The sequence below is a fragment of the Coenobita brevimanus genome, chromosome 1 (genome assembly GCF_032717465.1).
Source record: "Coenobita brevimanus isolate Jiangsu-jjx chromosome 1, ASM3271746v2, whole genome shotgun sequence".
Taxonomy (NCBI): domain Eukaryota; kingdom Metazoa; phylum Arthropoda; class Malacostraca; order Decapoda; family Coenobitidae; genus Coenobita; species Coenobita brevimanus.
The window spans coordinates 58,371,418-58,394,732 of record NC_136954.1 but is presented as its reverse complement, the minus strand read 5'-3'; the positions used below and the strand labels follow the sequence as shown (position 1 = coordinate 58,394,732).

The 23,315-nt window shown below is 43.4% G+C and overlaps 1 long non-coding RNA gene across 1 annotated transcript in view; it reads left to right on the top strand.

Annotated features, from left to right (window-relative positions):
- LOC145397282 (uncharacterized) overlaps positions 1-22,521 on the top strand; it is a 91,306-nt gene extending 68,785 nt beyond the window's left edge. The window contains exon 3 of the long non-coding RNA XR_013897009.1: positions 22,506-22,521. This is a non-coding gene — a long non-coding RNA (uncharacterized LOC145397282). The remainder of the gene's footprint in view (positions 1-22,505) is intronic.
- The last annotated feature ends 794 nt before the right edge of the window (positions 22,522-23,315 follow it).

The following is a 23,315-nucleotide window of genomic DNA, read 5'->3' as shown; positions in this document are numbered from 1 at the left end:
CGTACGGTAGGATTAATTGTATGAGTTGGGGTGGGGAGGATTAACTTCGTAATTATGATGACGTCTTGTTTTAATTACGTAACTCCAGATTTTAGCGATGTATTTTTCACATTAATCAGTATCCGTTTTTTAAGCTACTGATACAAACTATAGCAATTTTAAAATGATATAAATAGCATGTAAGAAAATGTTAACACGTAATATGCAAAATAAATCGCTAAGGAAGAGGAGCTGCAAAGCCTGCTGTGTCACCTTGAAGGCCTTAGTATATAAAATGAAGGAACAGATGAAATGCACTAATCGTAAAGTTTCAAAGTACGGAAGGAAAATAAAATAGACATAAATCAGACATGTAGTACAGGATGAAGACATTATACGCCACAAGATGAAAGGACAGACGAAAGACGCTCTCGTAAAATATCAGAAAGTATAGAGAGTATTACAGACACGAAACGGATGGCCAACACAGAATGAAAACTGATTAGGACACGCAATGAAAGGACAGGCGAAAGGCTTAAGGAACACAAAACGAATGTATTGCACAGAATGAAGACAGATTAGGGCACAGAATGTAGGAACGGATAAAAGACGCTCACGTACAGTATGAGAAGGTGTAGAAAGAAAACATAAGAGATACATAGAAGAATGGATACGACAGAAAGAAGACAGATTAGGACACAGGATGAGGGAATAGACGAAAGGCACTCCGGTAATCATCCAGTAACAGCCAATGCGTGTCGGAAATTACCACGCTTGGCAGAGGTCGGTAGTTCATGAGGTAATTAGATGTGATGAGAGCCTGACTGGGAAAACCGAGACGTTGAATGAAAAGGGATGCATTTGGATGCCTCGACGTGGTAAACACATCCTTAACCTTATCTCCCGAAGACGTATAATGTTAGCATCTTCAGTCCAGTGACTTTATTTTGGAGCCACCCAGTCATATCAGTACTACCACGCGAAGGCCTCCCTCTCCAACACCCTTATTGTGGATGAATGGAATATGATTATAATGTCTGTAGGGATGCTTGGACTTTTAAGAAATGATTGCTAGAGTGATTTATTATTAGAGTGAAGTGCAAAGTGGGACGTGTTTCGATGAAGGTGTACAGCCATATTTTAAGCTGCCTAGGCTTTTTAGCGCCTCTTCTTTAGCTAGTTATTTTGCATATCCTTTTAGACCTTAACTTTCTATTGTATGCTTTTATATCTTTTTAATTCTGACAAAGTTTGCATCAGTAACCTACACGAATATACAAAGGTGTAATGTACAGAATAAATCGCAATGGAAGAGGTGTTACGTAATCATCAAAGTCACTAAGAAAACGACCCGTAGTTGTGATAAGGTAGGTGTATTTTGTGAGGGGAGGTGTTGGTGGATACGTTTGGATACGTAGGGAGAGACAAGCCAGTATTATCATTAGAACAGGTGGGACACAGAAATTGGATACACAAATCTAGGTAGAGAAAAGTAATAGTGTGTCTCGTATTAGTCCTGTCGAGGTTTAGGGGTCCGGGGCTAGGCTGCTGTAGTCCAGAAATACGTAAGGGTAGATTGTAAGCCTACGCCCTTTGCGGCATTCTTACCTGCAGGAGATAGGATAGAGTGCTGGGGTGTGACCGCGTTCTGGGAGGCATTGGTAGCTGGCACTGGCGTATCGTTGGTCAAGTAGAGTGCCACATAATATTCCAGGTGGCACTCTCACTCAATGTGCCACCAGCTGCTCGCTCTCCTTGGTGCCACTGAGTAGATTTAATTCAATATGGTGGTCTAGTTTTATTCTTGCTAGGCACTTGTGGTTTTAAACCTCAGTACGATGATGTCTTTAAATATTCTTGCAGAGCACTAGATTTAATTTTCTTAATATGATAATGTCTTTCATTTATTCCTGTTAGGCACTGGCGGATTTAACAGCCTATTCTGTAGGACGATGATATCCGTTTTACCCTTACTACTTTAGACACCCCTTTTAGTAAATGGGTAAGAAACAGTCTCCCATAATTCCATTCTGTACAGTGATGTCTTTTTGCATTATATTCTTGTCACCTCCAGGCGATTTTATTCAGCGCTGGGGAGGCCCTGTAGTTGAAGGGTTATTACTAAGGCACTGTAAGGCACTGTTTGAGGATATTCAGAGCGTAAGGTTCCTATTATATAGAGGCTTAATAATCACACGCACTGCTTAGTTAAGACACGTATTGGCTTCTCCTGAGATGGGTTCTGCACTTAATTCTTTCAGTACGATTAGTTTATTACTCTTGCTGCCCTCAGACGATTTCATTCACCTACAAAGAGGGTGACCTGTCTGTGTAAGGGCAAGAAGCAGTATTGTTGCTCTCGCTGGAGGATAGTTTTAAGTCACCTGGTATTGAGGAGGTTGCTTATGATACAGAGTACCTCCACAAACGCACGCATACACTGAAGATTAGCCAGAGGAGTTCCTTGATATATCACCAGTATTGTTTTTATCCTAACCTTCACTGGGTTTAAGTTCTTTCTTCACAATCCATAGCGTCTCTCCAGTAATATATTCTCCACCATCAGTATCTTTTCTCCACCGTCCACAATTCTCTCCACCCTCATGAGTATATTCACTCCACGTTCAGTATTTTCTCTCCATTATCAGTATTTCTCCACCATCAAGTATCTTCTTTGCATCATCAGTATCTTCTCTCCACCATCAGTATATTTTCTCTGTCACTGTCTTCCTTTCATAAGTATCTTCTCCAAGTCAGAATGTTCTCCAGTATCTTCATTCCACCATCAGTATCTTCTTCAGTATCTTCTCTCAGCCATCAGTAATCTTCTCTCCATCAGCCACGTGGACGAGGTAGGTAGGGAGGGGAAACTAACAACTCACGCCAAACAGCACTCGCACACTGAGGAAATCCAAGTGCGTAATCCCTTGCTCTTACTACCAGCCACTGTTGCACGGATGAAGAAGAAGAGCAGGTGTTTCTGCCACTAAGTTTTCCGTCCCCTTGGCGTGGATGCGAGAGACGTTGGGGATCACGCTGGCGTTGAGGGAATGGGCGTGGCGAAGGTGGAAGAGGCGTGGAGTTGGCGACTTGGAGGGGGAAAGGAAAAAGGGGTCGGGGGGAGGGAAGACTCGGTAGCAAGGGACCCGCCAGCTAGCACCTTCGTCGCCTGAGCCAGCAACCAGACTAACTGCTGCTCTCTTGATCTCTGCTCCGCCCGCCCGCCCGCCACACCCTGCCCCGCCGCACACCGACACACACATGCACACGCACCCGCACACGCACATACGCACACACTCCGGCCCGCCCTCGCTCCTATGTGTAGCAGATCTGCTCCAATACCGTTACCTTTCGTCTCCTGGAATTTGCGTGTTTATTCCCCTTCACACCGGGAGTATTCCAGCCAGTTCCAGTTCCCAGGTATTTTTACGAAGACATTTGAGGCATTCCACACCCACTTTCCCCTCCCATCGGCCTTGGAACGGGTGAAAGAAGGATTTGGAACGGGACGAAACGCTGTGGGAAAAACATCCGTGGCCACACCAAACTGGCGGCCAATATTTAAGCCAGCCAGTCCAGAATGAGAGTAGCCGAGTGCGCGGAAGGACCGAAGTCGCGCGTCCCGGCATGGCGTCCCCGGCCTTATTGCACACCCTTCCTTCCAACCTCGTCCAAACGCCCTTGGGGGAAAAGGACTGTATGTGTTGATTCCTCTCCCCCGGTCGGGTCTTAGGGAGGCTGGAGGAGGAGATGAAGTCGGGTGGGGTGCGATGAGGGAGGGGGGAGGTTAGATTAGGGACTTCTGTTAGGTTAGGTACTAAGGTTAGCTTGGGGTAGGATTAGTTTATGTTACGATGTGAGACGGGATTGGTTAATATAGTTTACGTTAGAGGGGTTGGATTTGGTTAGGGACTTCGGTTATATTAGATTAGGTTAATGGTTTTTTAGGTTAGATAAGGGAGTTCGATAATGTTATGTCGAGAAGTGAAGGAACGGTGTTAGGTTAGGCGATTTTTGGTTAGATAAGGTTACAAGGAAGGAATCTTGGTGTTAGGAAAGCTAGGTGTAGTTCTGAGGGTTAGTGCTCGGTAATGAAGGCTAGACTTCTTGGGGCGTTTGGAAGTGGTACTAAGAGGCTGCGATGGTGGAGTAAAGTGTAGTACAGGTAGTTGTGTATATTAGGGTTAAAAAAAAGCGTTGAGGCACTGTTTGAGCAAGTGCTTCCAAGTTTGGTTAGGCTGGATATAAAGTGACGGGATAGGATAGCTGTTTGAATCATTAGGTCAGGTAAGGAACATCATAGTATTAAACTAAAATTGTTGTCAGGTTAGGTGTATTTCAGTGTTTATGTAATAATAATAATATTTGGCCCCCCCTTTTAGTATGATGCATGTTAGCACTGTTAGAAGAATGTCGGTAGTAGTTTAGAACAGATTGCCAGATTCTGGGGCTTAAAGTTAGAAGAGTCTGAGGGCAAGTTTAAAATGAGCGAGGGTCACAGAACTGGGTTGATGAGGTGTTAGAATCTAGTGCCGTGCTTGAAGTTAGTAGAGTCTCAGGGGTAGATAAAAGTGAGCCATGTTACAGTTAGAAGTAGGTTGGGTGTTGGTGTTGTGAGGTGGTGTAGTGCAGTGTAGGAGGGCGTCAGGGTGTTATATAATGGTAGATAAGGTTAGCACGGCTCTCACCACTGCCATCCTTTTGCTCATCCCTCATCCTCCTCACTTTCTCTTCTTCAGTGCTGTTTCCTGTTTGGTATCCTATTCTGCTCTTGTTATTCACTCGTCTGTTTTATAGTTTTCGTCTATTTCCCTTTAATGTGCTCTCTCTCTCTCTCTCTCTCTCTTTCTCTTTCAAACACAGTTGTATGATGATAACCCACTTTTTCAGAGCATGATATCTCTTACCTTGCTGTCGACTTGTATCTACAGCCAGCCGCGTCTCTCTCTCTCTCTCTCTCTCTCTCTCTCTCTCTCTCTCTCTCTCTCTCAAGGTGTTTGTTTTTCTTGTTCCATCTTTTTCATCTTGTTCATGAATTTTCTAACTTCTTTCCCTGTTTACTTCTTTAGCACATGTTTTCGTCCTTCACTTTTTGCCATTTTTTCCCTCTGCCATCTTCCTCTGCGGCCTCCCTCAAGCTCACTTCTTAAGGCAGCGTTAAAATCACCGTAGCAATAACACGGGCGTATCAAGTCCTCATCAGCAGGCGTAATATATAAACTCTCCAGCAACAATCTACGTAATTACAGGCCCTACCAAGCCCATCTATAAAACTTACCCCATCCAACCTTGCCAAAACGGAGCAAAAACCGCCCATACAGTAGAAAGTGTGAATGGGTGATGGTGGGCAAAGGCTTTTACTACCCCACCCACCCACCTACCCACCCAGCCCTTCCCTGCGGCTGCCCCAGTTTCCCGCCCGCCCATTGGCCCCACCCGCGCGCTGGTGCCATCTTGCGGCGGAGCTTTGTAACTATAGGGGGACTGGAGATGGGGCGAGGACGAGGCGGATGGAGTATTGGAGTCAGTGTGAGATGGGATGTTGCAGAGGGAGGATGGTATTCCCAGGCCTCCTCGCTCTCGCTTCTCCCCTCTCGCGCATCCCTTTTGCAGCCTCCAGCTCTGCGGATTATTATGATTCTTCACGTATTGTTTGACTTCTCCCTTCTTCCATCAGCAGTTATTTCTCCTAACACCCTCAATACTTCGGTCATTGTTCATTTGCATTTTTTTGTCTTTCAAGTTCATTCTCAAATTATATTGCTTTTCTTGATCCCATTTTCCATTTCTTACTTTTCTTTAGTTTTTGATTTTCATTTCTCTTCTTTGTTCCAGGTTCGTAATGTATTTCCCTCTGTATTACTGCTAAGATGCGAATGAATGTATTTGAGTGGATGAGTAAATTGGGAGTGTGTCGACCTGTCTCGGCTACCCTCCTTTCCTTGGGGGAAGCAGCCTAGGTATATAGATAGATAGATAGATAATTGACAGCACACACTTATGAACTTACCCTCATGCTGATTATTCTTTATTGTCAGTTGTCTTATCTATCTATCTATCAGTTTGCAGCTTTCTTCGTTTCTGTTTTTTTTTTTTTTCTTTCCACCGGTAGTTGCTTCTATTCACCTTTCCCAAACTCTCTTCTTTCTTTTTCAAGTTTCATAATCTACATTTACCCTCCGTTCTTTCACATTTCAGCTCTTCATTATCTTTTCTCAGTCTCACTCATGTTTGTTTGTTTCATCCAGTGTTATGCTTCTTATCTCTTTTTTGCAATTTTCCCACTTCATTTCATTTCCTTTCTCTTCGTTTTTCCACTGCATTATCATTTCATCATCCCCGGCGGCAGACATTTAAAAAGGTGCAGTAATATGTCCCTACATGTGTTCTCACCCTGTAGCGGTTCCCTTCCTGATTTATACAGACTGCCTCACACATAACGACTATTCCATCACAATCACACGCACTCTGTCACCCAGCGCTCCATAAGGCTTCCAGAATTATACCTATGCGTGAAGTATTGGGTGGGGATGGATCACTTCTTCACTGACAAAGTGGTGTTCCTAGACCCTTCCGGAAGTTTAGAACACGTACAGTACGGCCTGAACCTGCACTGTAAGGCAACCTGTGTTTAAGCCGGGCGTTGCAACACATACAACCCTCGTGTGTTGGTAGCTACGGCGGATCAATAAGTAACGTACTCGTCCTGTGATGCGTATTTGCGAACATTTATAGTAGGCGCTGGTATTATGGCCCTTCGTCTGCTTGCGTATGTTTTACTCTGTCGGTTTAAACGATGGCATAGGCTCTGACACACATAAACATAGCTATTACAGCACTTCGACATTCACTTGGATCAACCTTCCTACGGACACCCGTTTATTCGCACTTCGCCATCATGAGGAAGGGTTGATTCAAGCTATCACTCTATCCGCGAAAAGAAGGTCCGGCCCTGCAGTGGGGCAAATACGGACAGGCATACTTATTGTTCCATTCTGTAAGATGGTATAGTTTGACTTTTTTTTTCACCTTTCCCTTAGACAATTGCAGTAAAGGAAGAGAAACCAGGTAGTCAAGGGGTTACCGTTCCTTCTCTCCCCTTTACTGCTTCCCCATCTCAACCATTCACTGTTTCATCAGCTTTTACACTGTCGATTAATACGTTCAGTACCAGGATGTCTTTTCTTCCTGCTGCCACGTGACAATTACTCTCTCTCTCTCTCTCTCTCTCTCTCTCTCTCTCTCTCTCTCTCTGTCTCATGACGTCTCACTGCCCTCACCGTCGACTCACTACGATTATATCCACCTCCTCCCCTGTCATCGCCATCACCTCCCACTGTATCCTCAACCTTTCACTGTATCGTCCCCTTCCACTGTATCCTTGTATCCTCACCTCTCTCTGTATCCTCACTGGTCACTGTATCTTCATCTTCATCTCCTTGTATCTTTACCTCTCACTTTACTCTCTCAGTGCATCCTCATCACACCGTATCCTCACACTACCCTCACCTCTCACTTCTCACCGTATCATTTCTCTCTTTATCCATACCTCTTGTTATCTCCTCACACTATCCTCTCTTCCTCGCCTCACTGTGTCATCCTCAACTTTCACTCTCTTTGTCACTTCCCAATATCCATACCTTTCATCATATCCCCTTCTGAGTAAAAGTAACCCATTCTTTCCTGACATGATAGGTTGGCAGAGACTAGTTATGAGGCTTGGAAGTGCCCTGATTATTGCCCCTCTAAATGAACTCTGGGAAAGTCTATCTGGTAGTGGATAGATAGAAGTACCTTAATTATGCTAACTTAGAGCTTAACCCCTTTAATTTAGTTTAGCCATCGGGAGATGGCTGGTAGAGTTGAGCAGAGGGTGTTGCGATGGTTTGGGCATATGGAGAGAATGGATAATGAGCGACTGGTGAAAAAGATAACTAGATCTGATGTGAGAGGTGTAAGGCTGAGAGGAAGACCACGAATAGGATGGATGGACAGTGTAAAGAGAGCACTGGATGCGAGAGGGATGTCTGTTGAGCAAGGAAGAGTGGCTGTGCGTGATAGAAATAAATGGAGAGAAATTGTGAATGAATAAGTGATGACGCAGCCCTGAGGGGATATTCTCCCGCATTTGGTCTGATCAGCTAGTCAGGTGCGGGTAAGGGGATGGGTCTGTTATGATGTGGCAGGGGTAAACCAGCTCTGCTGTCGGGCCCTGCTGCGGATGTCACTGATTGCATTGCGCAGTTGACCCTTGTGCGGTGTGGTGCGGTGAGGATCTGTCCGTTCTCCCCTTGGGGCTAAGATGCGAATGAATGTGTTTGAATGGATGAGTAAATGGGGAGTGTGTCGTCCTGTCTCGGCTACCTCCCTTTCCTTGGGGGAAGCAGCCTAGGTATATAGATAGATAGATAGATAGTTATATATTCAGTTTTATTCTTGGTACGTTTAGGGGATTATATTCAGCTTAGCAGAGGCTTTTGTTGTGACGGGGTTAAATGAAGATCTGACCCCCTCCCCCCCCGTTTTGAAAGTCTTTACTACGGTGAACAAAATCATATGGCAAAAGCAAGAATGAAATGTAAACTACGTCATCATCATCAGCAGCAGCAGCATCAGGATCAAGTTCTCACTTAAAGTTGAAAAGGTCTTATTTGACGGTAGCGTATGTTGGGTCGTTAAAAAATGCTAAGAGCGTGGACCTCTTACGTAATAAGTACCATCGCAAATTCTCCCTCGAGTTCCAACGCAGCATTGAGGGTATCGTAGGTTTATTGTGTTTGCCCGACGTTATGTGGATCCGTAAATCGTGAGGAAGCCATTACGTTCCGAGTGTGTGAACGTAACGCAGTCCGGTCGCTACTATCGGGCGTTCGTGACGGGGATTACCTGCTTATCGATGCACAATGTCGTTGCCCATTACTGGAGTAGATGTAGTGAACGCTGGGAGGTTTTGGTGGGGTGTTTCGTGTGTGTGTGTGTGTGTGTGTGTGTGTGTGTGTGTGTGTGTGTGTGTGTGTGTGTGAGAGAGAGAGAGAGAGAGTAACAAATATAAAGTTTAATGTTAGTATCTGTCTAATTGCGGGTTTATTTCCTTCCATACAATAGACTCACAGTTACTCAAGGGTGGAGGGTATTATTCCCTCAAAATGCCAAAGAGTTATTCTGTTTGTACTCTAACTTGGCCTAAATTTTGTCCTTTTGCAGCTTAATTCACGTAGGTCAGTGGTACAAATAGTACAAATAGACAGTACTGCAGCTCTGCATCCTTTCTACTGCAACAGCACTTCTTGACTAGCAGCATATTCCAACGTTAATCTATTGTTACAACACAGCATTCAAGGTGGAGAGATGTCAGTTTTAGGCCAGATTAGAGCAAAAGGGAAGGTTGAGAGATGTCAATTTTAGGCCAAGTTAGAGTGAAAGGAAGGGAGGGGAGATGTCAGTTTTAGGTTATGTTAGAGTGAAAGAGGTATAGTTATTTTCATCTCAGTGGCAGTAAGATCACGGCCATTCTTCCGCTTTTCTTATGATATGCGAATTATTGAGCTTGAGTGAGAAGTAAGAAGCTGCAGCCAACACCACTAGACAGGTTACAACATTGTCTTCGGGCCAAGAAACATCCACAGCTGGTTCTTGCTCGTTTGCACCTGATTTCCTTGATAATTCTTGACAGCCTTATGCACCTGTTAACAACGATCTCTCTCTGTCTTGTTATTTGTCTGCGTGTCTGTCATTGAAGTCTGTGTTTCTATCTCTATGAATTTTGTCTCTGTCTGTCTATTAGTCAGTCTCTGTCTGTCTGTTTTCTGTCTGTCTTTTTGTCTGTCTGCCCATCTATCTCTCCATTTGTGTATCTCTCTATCTGTCTGTCTTCTTCCTATATCAATCTCTCTCTCTCTCTCTCTCTCTCTCTCTCTCTCTCTCTCTCTCTCTCGGCTGGGTGAAGATGAAGAACGTGTGAGAGTGTCAGCATGAGGACAGAGTGCAAGAAGCAAGTACAGGATAGGAATGAAAGATAGATAAATGATGATGTCTCACTAATATTCCGTGACGAGTTGCATGGTTGTAGTCATATAATCCTTCAGCGAATTCGTGTACTCCATCACAAATGCTAATACGTGTGACGAGTTTGGAGAAAATCCGTCTCTGTGGGCCAATCACGATGACATGAAGAGTTTTGGAACCAGTCATGTCCGAACCCAACCCGGATCGACACACAACGCTGACTTGCACATACCCTTTGGAAGTTCTGATCTCTCCACCACTAGAGTCTTTTAGCCTTTGGTTCTTCTGTGCTTTAAAAAAGTTAATCTGAAATGGGACTCTGGAGGACTACAGGCTGAAGATGCCCTTTTGCAGCTCACCATCCTCCTTTTGGGGCATGGGGGGAGCTAAGAGGTGTTTGTATAATCGGACAGTAAAGCCACCGGGTTATATCAGTGCCACCACCTGAAGGCTTTCGCTCTCCAGCACCAGGAGGGTTTATACTGACACCAATCAATCTCTCTCACGTCGCCACAGATTTACATCTCTCCCTCAGATGTCGTTTAAATGATCAGTGCCCTTTGGAACTCTACTTCCGAGAATTTTTTTTTTTTGTTATAAATAACAGAACGGAGGAAGGAAAAACAAATGAGTAAAAAAAAATTAATCCATACACCAGGTTACTGGTGTCCTCTGTTCATAAAATATCTGTAACAGTTAGACTTGAACAGGTGTGGGTTGAAATTTGGAGGAAAACAACTCTGGGGAAGCGAGTTCCAGAGAGATGCAGTTCGGGGAATGAAAGAATTCTGATAGGCAGAAGTTCTGCGATATGGCTGAGTGACATTCCAGTCATGAGCGCTACCAGATGCCCGTGTAGCACGAGGGAAGGCGAACGCGTAGCACCCGTCTGGCAACGAACTGAAACTCCTCTTCTGTCCAGCTCTCTCGTGCAACAGTCAGCCGATACTTTAAGCAGTTCATGTATGCAACTGGTCAACTTTGGAACTTTCTGCCTAAGTTTGTATTTCCCTCATCTTATGATCTCAAGGCTTTTTAAATGTTATGTGTCCACTCCAGCAATCTTGAAATGAAAGGATCTTGATTTTTGTCTACTCAGTTCAATTTTCCTGTTTTTGTTATTTTGTAGACTTCGAGCCCTTTGTTCTTTTATGTACACACACACACACACACACACACACACACACACACACACACACACACACACACACACACACACACACACACACACACACACACACACACACACACACACACACACACACACACACACACACACACACGCGCAGCCGCTGTATCAAGCCAGGCCCCCCGGGTGAAAATAGTTAAGTTACTTGATGCTCAGTTCCCACGGGAGCTGCCCTTGTGTGTGTGTGTGTGTGTGTGTGTGTGTGATACGAGGAGAGTGGGCAAGACAGGAATGGGAGAGATACGTATATTGGGAACTTTGATTGTTTATTTGAACTTTTTTACATTCAAGCTGTCTCTCTCTCTCTCTCTCTCTCTCTCTCTAATTATGTGGGTGAGTGGACTAGAGATAACAATTTGTGTCGGTGTTTGGTTGTTTGTTTCTTTTGTGTTTCACGTGTGTGTGTGTGTGTGTGTGTGTGTGTGTGTGTGTGTACAAATTGACTAGTGTACATATTCGTCAGAGAGATGGGGGGGGGGAGGCAGCGTGAGAACCTGTAAAGGTAGGAATGCTGTGCGAGGGTAAATTCTTAAGAGGGTGGGAAGGGTAGTCTTGGGTCAGGAGGTAGCCGCTAGATAGCCAGATAAGTAGACAGTCATGGCTGGGGACAGATAGGTAGATGGCCATTGTTATACACTGGCCTGGTTGGGATAACTGGCATGATGCAGCGCCATTTTTTTCTTTTCTTTTCTTTTTTTCTCTTTAACTAGACTGTGGGAATAGATTAGTCAGTCTGTTTCTTAAGGCCCAGGAATTCCCCTGTGCGCAAACCTGATATCCCTAGAAAATATTACATGCATATACTATATATGCATATACTGTATATACAGAGAGAGAGAGAGAGAGAGAGAGAGAGAGAGAGAGAGAGAGAGAGAGAGAGAGAGAGAGAAGTAAACAAGTACACTACATTTTGTTTGCTATAGATCGGATTCTATTGTTTTTAGATAGGTGAACGTCTGCTGTTAATGATCAGAACTGGTAAATTCAATATAAAATAGTTACAAGTACCATAATTCACAAATGGTTAACTACAGAAGTATATATTGTCCATAAGAAGAGCAATGTAATTACAGTCGACTTGTCAGCTAAAGCAATTGATGCTTCGGAGAACTGAGAACTTGAATAGTAAGTCATGGTTGCTTGAAACCCGTTAAATCATAGTCTTGGAGTGGGAATGAGTCTCCTTGATTACTAGTCTAATGGACCCTAAGTACGGCTGCATTTGGCGATTATATGACGGAGGTTGGGATCTTTGTCAGGTTGGAAATGTGATGAATGTGATGTACTCTCTCTCTCTCTCTCTCTCTCTCTCTCTCTCTCTCTCTCTCTCTCTCTCTCATGCAGGGACCTGAGCTTAAAGTAGCCTAGTTAGTGATCTTTGCCAGATTAGAACGAGTGCACTGTAGTTCAGACATTTCACAATCAGATGATAATAATAATAATATAATAATAATAATAATAATAATAATAATAATACAAGCAGTAATAATGGTAATAATAATAATAAAAAACATAATAATAATAATAATAATAATAATAATAATAATTATAATTATGAACTCAAGCTATTATATTTCTCAATCAGATTTTTTTTTTTTTTTTTAACCAGCAGACATGATGGGAACGGCCACTTTCCTACCTTTAGATTGCCGTGTGAGGCCAGGGTCAGGCAAATGGGGTCTAGTAATGCTGACCTTTGAGCCGTAATCTGTGTTTCTGACAGACGTGCTCTTCTGCGCTAAACAAACTTCGTGTACGGTGATCACGATGCCCTAAATGGCTGCGATGATGTAACGTAAACCTTGACGTATCTGTATGGGAAAGGAAATGGCATGAAGGCACTACTATAGTTTTTCTAGGCTGTGGCATGATAAAAAGAGCACCTAGATCCTTTCCCCCCCCACCCCCAAAAAAAAAAAAAAAAAAATGGACCCGCAGTCAAAATACATGCAAGTATGATTAAGGATAAATATTGTTCCTTCAGTTCTTACTCAGACAGTTATGAATCGCTGACTCAATATTCTGCGAAGCTTGTTCATCACCGAATGTCACAGTTTTGGCTACCGAAAGTTGTTGCTCACTCTCTTGTTATGAATCGTAATTTAGTGAATCTTACGTCAGCAACTGTAGATACTTATTGTTAGAAATAGTAATGTATCTTCACATCTTATCATCCATCCAATCAATATTATCACTGACTATTTAAAGTTATGTTATGTCTAAAAACTATGGCTGATTTTATACATTAGTTAAATCCTATGGCATTTTACACTTTTCACAAACCTTCATTTCAGTTCTTTCTGGTTTATTTGCTTCCGATTTTTGTTATTTTCAGCTTATTTCACGTACCTCAGTGGTAGAAAAAGACAGTGCAGCGGCTCTACATCCTTTCTATGGCATTTGTTACTAACATCATATTCTAGTGCTAATCTGTCGTTACAAATGAGCTTTCAGGATGGAGAGATACGTTTAATGGGAAGTTTGTATGCTTATTTTAACACTTTTACACACACACACACACACACACACACACACACACACACACACACACACACACACACACACACAATTTTAGACCAAGATAGAGTAAAAAGAGTATAGCAAACACTCATAATCTGTAGAAGAATTAGAAGGTCACTAATGGCTACCTCTCATATATATATATATAAAAAAAAAAGATTGTAGCATTTTCAGTGATATATATTGATAATCTGACCAGCGATGATGTAGTGATTATTGACAGACAAAAAAATAAAATAAATTAGTCATTACAATCTCAAGTACAGTATAAAGATTCTCTCTTTCTCTGTCTGTCTGTCTCTCTCTCTCTCTCTCTCTCTCTCTCTCTCTCTCAAATAATACGCAAAATTTCAAGTTCCTAAGCTATAAGATAAGATAGGACTAATTGTCTGATACGGGGTCAATGGCGTTAAAGGGAGGAGAAGAGAGGTGGATAGGGAATATAAGGGGAGGGAAGGGGGGAGAAGGAGGGGGATGGAAAGTAAATGGAGGAATAGAGGGTGGAGAGGGAAGTTGATATAAATAAACAGATAGCTATATAGGTAGACAGAGAGGGAAGTTGATATAAATAGACAGAGAGCTATATAGATAGATAGATAGATAAATAGATAGGTAGACGGATAGATAATTAGATAGGTAGATGAATAGATGGATAATTAGATAGGTAGATGGATAGATAGATACAGGAGGAATGAATCTTTGAAGTGGAATGGGTATGAGAAGAAGGTCTAGTGAAACAAAAGGATGAAAGCAGGAATAAAAAGGTAAACAGGAGGAAGGGAGTTGAAATGACAGTGAGAGGGGTGGTGACATGGGAGCGAGAGTAGCGAAGTGGGAGTGAGAAACGGAGTAGTAGGGCGAGAGGGAGTACTGGAGTGGGAGTAAGAAGATGAGAAAAGGGGGAGTGAGCCAGAGAGGGTGGTGGCATGGGAGCGAGGATAGCGAAGTGGGAGTGAGAAACGGAGTAGTAGGGCGAGAGGGAGTGCTGGAGTGGGAGTGAGAGGGATGACAGAAGGGGGAGTAGTGGGCCAGAGGTACACCCATCCAGCTACCGAATGCCCCGGGCCAACACGACTCAAATCAGCTGCGTTTCCGAACCTCATGCAATTTTCCTTTCGTTCCGTCCAAGGGGGGGATGGAGGGGGGGAGGTGCTCTGTCGGCGCGGGCATCTCATCTCGGCTCCGAACATGTGAAGTTATTGCCCCCTGGAGTATGTGGAGCTGGGTGGGAGGTTTCGGTGCTGCGGAAGGGTAGATTGTGGTTTGGGAAGTTTCGGTACTTGGGTAGGTTTCTGTGTTGTGGGCGGGGGGGGGGGAAGTAGTGTGAAACATCTGTACTGGAAGAGCTTTTGTCGTGGGAGATTTCGGTGCTGTGTGAAATTTCGGTACTGTTGGGGTTTTGGGTACTGGCGGAAATATCGGCGCTGTAAAGAGGAGGGATGGGGGTGGTCTCTGGTGTTGCTTTTAATTCAGGTGGTTTTGGCCAAGAATTAAGAACATTTTAATTTTTTCCAGCCAGCGTGAGACGATTTTATGTACCTCAGAAATACCCACCTCGTCGTTAACGTAGGAGGATTCGGCGTCATGAAAGTTCTCGGCACCGGGCGATGAGAGTGGTGGTTGGAGATGTCGGGTGAACAAGAGACTTCGGCGCCAGTGTAATAAAATCAACAAAAGATCCTAAGACAAAAAAGAGAAGAGAAAAGAAAGTGAAGATGTGTAAAAAAAATCCATTGGGGTATATAAAACTGATATTCTTCTTTCAGGTGGTTAAGAAGACGTGATTTTGTCGGCTACCTTTTGCACGATTCCCACGCCCCTCCCCCCAAAAAAAAAGAAAAAAAAACTATTATCAATTTTCCTTCCATTGTAGAGTACATTGCCTTACGATTTCTCTCCTCTCCTCACCCCCCCCTCCTCTCTGTCTGTCTGTCTGTTTGTTCTCTCTCTCTCTCTCTCTCTCTCTCTCTCCGACTCGTATCCTGTTTTATGGAAATCAGATAACCCGAAGTCTGCTCATCCACACCCTTGCTCCTCTCTCTCTCTCTCTCTCTCTCTCTCTCTCTCTCTCACACACACACACACACACACACACACACACACATACACCCTATAAGCTTTGATTCATCGCCTCTCATTACGGTTTTTGTGGCAAGTTGGGAGTGTCAGCTTGAGCAGCTTATTACATCTTCAGGAAATTCTCACACTTCCTACTCCACTCCTGCCATCCATCACTCCACTCCATCACTCCTTCTCTGGCTGTAGTATCGTCTCTCTCTCTCTCTCTCTCTCTCTCTCTCTCTCTCTCTCTCTAATTTCTCCTCATTCTCTGTTTGTCCCACTGATATCATACTTTATTGTTGGTTGTTACAGATGCAGAGAATTCCTACAATCCCTCCACTCCTTCCCTCCATCATCATTCCTCTTGCTCTCGTATCGTGTTTATGTTTCTCTGTTTCTTCCCCTTTGACTTATTCTTAATTTTTTTAGTGTTGCTTCTTAAACCTGCGGGAAATGCTCACTCCTTCCACTCCAGCAATCCGTCACTCCTCTTCTTGCTCTAGTATTGTTTGTGTTGTATATATATTTTTTACTGTATTTTTTTTTATTACTTGTCTGTCCCATTGATATCTCTATTAATATGTTGTTTGTTACGGCTGCAGTAAATTCTCACACTCCCTCATCTCCTGTCCGCTACTTCTCCTCTTGCACTAATTTCGTTTATTTTATCATACTTTTGCTTCTATTTTCTTTTTCTCCATTTTTGATAATATACCTTCATTTTTTTTTTTAAACAGGTACGGCTGGTGGTCTTGTGGCGGAGTTCGCAGATCAGAAGGGACTGTGGCTTCCTACCACGTAAAACTGAACCAGGGACGTAGGTGGGTCTCCTGTCTTTAAATGTTGCGGATTATGGTAAGCTTAGTCTAGGGCCCCTACGCTCTGGTGGTGTTAATATGAGATTGGCTTTTTTACTGTTTTTTATTTTAAGCGAGGGCCAGGACGATGGGTGCGTAGATACTGTGTTTACTTAGCAACAAAGCTTGGGTTCAGTGGTACCCGGAGGCGGACATTGAAGTGGATGACGTAGTGTGTTTTTATATGTGTTCACAAGTTTGCACCCAGTCCATTTTCCCTCGGTGACGTTTGTAGAATTTCTTATAAACATTTCAAACTGAACCTGTTGTTTCCACATTCACTTTCATTCTGTATTTCTAAGCCTCTCACACTTACAGTCATGCGTGTAACGTTAAGTCTGGGATAGCCACAACTCCAGTGACTTTTTTTTTTTAATTCATCCAACTGGTTCCCGAGATCCAGTGGTCTGTCCTCACACCAAGAATGGCCCTTGAGTTGTCACCACTAGGACACTATAATCCACTATATCTTACGTGGTATGCTATCGATGTCTCTTGCCAAACTGGTGTGCTGGTATTGACAGTAGTGCTTCATTTTATTTGTTGGTAAAGTGTGATGGGGAAGCACTGAATACTAAGTGGTGTGAAATAGAGTAAGCTGTGCAGTAACCCAGACTTGTAACTTGGTCCGTACAAGTCGCAGCCATCTTCCTTATGCATTCAGTAGCATCCCCCCTTGTCTATCACCACATCTCTTTCCCCTCCACAAAACTGTCCTTTCCTCTTCCTTGTTCTGTTCGGCCTTTTTTTTTTTTTTTTTTTTTTGCATTGTCACTCTTTTTCTTTGTTTTGCAATCTTCCTTTGGTTCGGTGATGCTCCCTTTAGCACAGAGCAACAGTATATACCTGCCTGTTACGCTGTATACCATTTTCACCTTCCCATTAACTCCTCTATTCTTCCGTCTTCATTATTTCCTCAACTTCCTTCCGTTTCCTGCGATACATTACTTACGATTCGTTAACTCCTTCCGTTCCTAGTTTATCTATCTATCTATTGCCAGACGCCTCAATCCCGTTTGAGGTGGCCACAAACAAATCGCCTCCAAGTCGCCCTGTCCCCCGCCATTTCACTGCCCTGCTCTCAACTCACACCCCCCTCTCTCATATACCTCTCCACCCCATCCCTCCATCTCATCCTCGGCCTCCTCCTCCCTCTTCCCCCCTCCACCTCACTCACATACACTCTCTTCGTCAGTCTTTCACCCCCCATCCTCTCCACATGGCCAAACCACCTCAGTGTGTTCCTGATAACGCTTCCTATCACATCCACATCAACACCACAACGCTCCTTTATATCCTCATTCGTCAGCCTGTCTCTCCATGTGACTCCACAGGCTCCTCTTAAATAACTCATTTCCACTGCTCTCACTCTTGACTAGTTTATCCGGTTCTTTATTTTATTCACTTTCTCGTCCTTCCCTTCTCCCCAGATATTTACCACTTTTTCCAGCTAACGAATAATAGCAGGTTTTCATTTCCTCCACTTTTTAATTTCTTATCATTCCCCTATCTACCTAATTCTTTATCTCACACACCTTTAAGTTATCCAGACCTTTATTCTTCTTCCTAAGCGATTTATTTTGCATTTTACACCTTGCTTTCCTCTTCTGTGTTATATAAATAATTCCAATATAGCCATACTCGTCATAAATAACGTGGAAAATGATACTAGCCGGCCTTTTCCAAAAGTAAATCGCTAAGGAAGAGGTGTTAGGGAGCCTCCTCAGCCGACTAGATTACGTGCCCCAGTGTCCCCAACTTTTTCATTCACTTGGTAATTTTTTCTGGATCTTGTTTTCTCTTCTCTCTTCATTCAGTTCCTTTCCTTGTTCCTCATCCTTCCCATCTCCTCATCCATCCCTTCTCCTCATCCTTCCCATCTCCTCATGCTTCCCTTCTTATGACCTTTCCAGACTCCCCACTCCTTCCAGCAACCCAAGAACCATAGTTTGAACCTCAACTTTCCATTTTATTTAACTATTAATTTTTCACTTCATCCAGTTTACCTTTTCCCCTACATCCTCATCTTCCTTTTATCTTCCGTTTCTTGCAGCTAACTGGTAATCTTTTATATTTCATTTTTTCCAGTTGTTTCCCTCTTCTTGCTCCTCTTTTCCCCTCAGTTCTTCATGTTTCCACTGTTTATAAAATTCCTCATCTCCCACGTCTTCAAGCTTTTCAGTAACCCATGTAACTTTCCCTGTCATTCAGGAAACCATTTCTTCTGTCTCCTCATTTCCCTTCTTCAGCTCACCACCTTTCCCATTTCGTCATCTTTCCAGCTCATCTTTTCTTTCTCTCCACCTCTTCTACCTGGCTAGTACCCCCTGCCGTTTCATTTCTTGAAACTGCTCACTTCATCAAACTCCTCATTTTCCCTCATTTCCTCAACCTTTCTCTCTCCCCAGTTCTTTTTACTCGCACTTCCTCTGTCTGTCCAATTCCCGTAATTCTCGGATTTCCCCTCTTATCCCTACACCCCGTATCCCTAACCCCTTCATTACAAGAGGTGTATCCAGTGCTGAATAGAAAAATATAGCGATAACAAAAACAGAAGTGAAGAACGTGATGGTGGTGAAGGGACTAATGGACTGTTTTAAGCCCATTCATAATAAGAGGTGTCCTAATCTGAATACAGTAATTTGACGGTAGCCAGAGTATAGGAGAGAGAGAGAGAGAGAACCTTCATTATACTGATGGGTAATGCTTTTAACCATTTCACAACGAGAGGCTTCTACATAAAAAAACATGGAATAATAATCTGTAGGTAGAGAGAATAATATAATAAAATATAATTTAAAAAAAACAATCACCACCACTCCCTATGGGGCCAGATTTGACATTTTACATGGAGGGAAAATTACCATGATTATCTCCATCTTTTCCATGAATCCATTTATTTTTTTCATATTTAAGATAAAAATTCCTCCCCTTCCTCTCTGTTTTTTTTTTCTTATTTAAAATCGAAATCCTGCCCTTCCCACCCTGAGTCAGTGAGCCAACACACCTGTGGAAATTCCAAAAAAAAAAAAAAAGACACACACACACACACACACACACACACACACACACACACACACACACACACACACACACACACACACACACACACACACACACACACACACACACACACACATACACACACACACACACACACACACACACACAGAAAAAGGAACTCATAATCATAGCCATCTCCCCCGGTAATGAGATCACAGGTGTATAAGGGGCGGTGATTTGGGTGTGGGGTGAGACCTTCCCACGAACCAGCTCAGCCTGATCAACCTGTCTTAATTCCCCTCGCATCATTTGTTTACCTGGATAATCTAAACTGCACGCAAACAAGGGGCTAAATGACCGGTTAATTGACCCCTGGAAGACAACAAACCACTCCCTCATAGCCAATTACCTCGCCCCAAGAGACCCCAAAGAGATCATTTTATTACCGAGATTGAGAGGTAGATGAAATGTCGAACTTTTAACTCTGGCTCCCGCTTCATATTTCTGCCAAACCTTAGGAGGCTCTGGTGAGGTAGCAGGTCGATCCAGCCCCCCAGACAAATCGTTCCTGCTAGGTTAGATTAGGTAAAGTTAGGTTAGATTGTGAGATTAGGTGAAATGAAAAGATTAGGTCCGATTATTAGGTGAGGTTAGATTTGGTTAGGTTTGCAGGGATGAGAGGAGTGGAGACGGGTTCATCTTACCGGTGGTTGGATGTGTAGCGTGTCTGTCTGCCATTTATCCAGATCTGGGTTCAGTCTCTCCCTTGGGCGGACATTAAAGTGGCTAGAGTAGTGTGGTGTGTGGTATCTATCTTATGAGGCAAAGAGAAGGATAGCAAAACAGGAAGGAAAGGGGAAAGGTAAGGGAAGGGGAGGGTAAAGAGGAAGAGGGGAAGAGGAAGGGGAAAGGAAAGAGCAAGAGGGGAAGAGGAAGAGGGGAAGAGGAAGGGAAAGAGGAAAAGAGGACGAGGGGAAGGGGAAGGGAAAAAGGAAGAGGGGGGAGGAACTCATATAGACCTCGAGTTTGCAGTTAACACGATATTTTGTCACATCAAACAAAGGCTAAGAATCTGAGTTGCAGGAAAGTAATAAATGTGAAAATAATGTGACTGACAAGGTAATCTAGCCATCAATAGTTCCCCAAATCGTGGCAAAAGACCTGTCGATGTGTACTGTAAATCTAGGTCCATTTTTCAGTTCAGTAAGCCAACCAGCTGAAAAAGATACACTGCCTAATCCCGTGTAAATGGTAAAGAAAGCACCCAATATTTCCGAGTAAGAAACGCAAGCATCTGTTTCCATCATGATCTCTAATTTTAGTTCCAGGTAGCGATCTGAAACAAAGAAAATCCTGCCTCGAAGCACAGTGGTCGGCAACAGGGATTTATTTTTAAGAACTGCGTAGCTTCAGATTTTTTTTTTTTGTCAGCTGTTACCCAGATTGAGGAAGAGACGCGCGGTATACACATGGGTGCTCTCCATGGTCATCCTGTCAGCATCCACCCCTGCTCCTGTGTGCACCAGAGCTTCCTGTTATTTGCACCACTGTCCTATAATTATGTGCGTCAACTTATCCTCCTTATGTGCGTCAACTTATTCTCCGTGTATGCGTCAGACCGTTCTCTGTATATGCACAAACAGATATGTTGTGTGCACCAAACCGTACCATCCTCAGTGCGCAAAAATTAGCTCAATTCTATGCACCAAACCGTCATTAATTGCACGTTATGTCTTCTTTTGTGTGCACCAATCCATCTTATGTGCACCAAACCAAACAGTCTTTAGTTTCAATCCGACAATCCCATCATGTGCATCAATTCGTCTTTCGTGTGCACCAAACTAGCGTCTTGTGTACCCCAACCCGTCTTGTGTGCACCAAATCTTCCTCTCATGTGTAGCAAGTCACCTTCGTATGTGCACCGTCTACTTTTTGTACAAGTACTTTTAGTGTTAATATTTATCATAATTTATCTGTCTTTTTTTATATAATTAATTTGTATCTTGGGGTATAAAGATAGACTACATTTTTTTTTTTTTTTAGAGAGAGAGAGAGAGAGAGAGAGAGAGAGAGGTGTAGGAAGGGAGAGACTGAGAGGACAGTGGCAGACAGGAAGCTGTGGGAGGAACGTAGGTGAATGAGTGAGGGATGGAGGAGGAGAAGGAAGAAGCTGAAAAAAAAAGAGGGAAGGAAGGCGAAGAAGTGGGAGAGATGGAAGGAGAAAGGGGAGGGAAAAACAAAGGAGGGAGGAAGAGGAGGGAGAGAAGGAGGGAAGACTGACGAATGAAGGAGTGGAAATGAGAAACGGGAAAAAAGTAAGGAAGGAGAAGAAGCTAGGGAGGGGGGGAAGGAAGGAAGGAAAGTGAATGAAGGAGAAGTAGAGGGAAGAGAGAAAAGTAAGGAAAAAAGGAGAAGAAGGAGAGGGAGCGAGGGAAGAAAAAGGGATGGAAGGAGAGAAGGGGAGAGATAGAGAAAGAGGAGTAATTAAGGCAAAGAATAAATTAGAATAGTTGTGAAATCTTAATACGAGCGATGCATTTGTAAGTGGGATCGGAGGCTTACTAACACCTGCTCTTTAGCGATTCATTTTACATATTATACGTGGACAATTTATTTATTTTTTATTTCTGTTCTGTTATTTATTTCGTTTCAGTATCGACATAATTTGCATCAGCAACATATTGAAGGATGATGATGTAGTGTGTAGAATGAGTCGCCAAGGAAGAGATGTTACGACTTAAGGATTCTGATTACAGGTAGTGAGTCAGGTATCCAGGTGAAGCAAGAGTAGGAGCGACAGGAAGCAGGAAGGTGTGGGAGGGACAGCTGGATGAGAGAGAGAGAGAGAGACAGACAGACAGACAGACAGACAGAGACAGAGAGAGAGAGAGAGCAGGAAGGTGTGGGAGGGGTGAGAGAGGGAGTGGGGGAGATGGAGGGGAAATTCAGGTTACCTAATTTGCCCGGTAGAGGTGACCTATTATCTCACACACACACACACACACACACACACACACACACACACACACACACACACACACACACACACACACACACACACTCTTACCCTCTTCCGGTGTCCTCTCCATTTCTGTTCCTCATACATCTATTACTCTTTTCCTTCCTTTCTCTCTCTCTCTCTCTCTCTCTCTCTCTCTCTCTCTCTGTCTCACATGTGATCCAGCACAGTCATCTTATTTACACAATTCCACCTCAATTCATTTCATATCATGTCATTTGCCTCACCATATTAATCCACTCCACTGCTCCACTTTCATAATGTCATGCCTCTTTACTCCACTTATCGCCACCTCGCTTGTATATTTCACTCTTTCATATAATTCCACTCGACTCCACTTCATATCATCCAGATCCCCACACCATCCCGTCCCCTTCCACACCGTCACACCATTCCACTCTTCTCAATTGGTATATTACTTAACTACTTTATACCATTCCACTCTACTCCACATAACTCCATCCACACGATCATATCATTCCAGTCTTCTTATATAATTCAGTCTCTTCATGCCATTCCACCGTACTGTGCATTATACCATCATACTATTCCACCCAACTCCACCCCATGATTCACTCCCCATCACACCCACCATGATTCACTGGACCACCATCCCGTCAGTGAATCACCAGCGCGTCATCTCAACTTCTGATTCACATTCTCTCTCTCTCTCTCTCTCTCT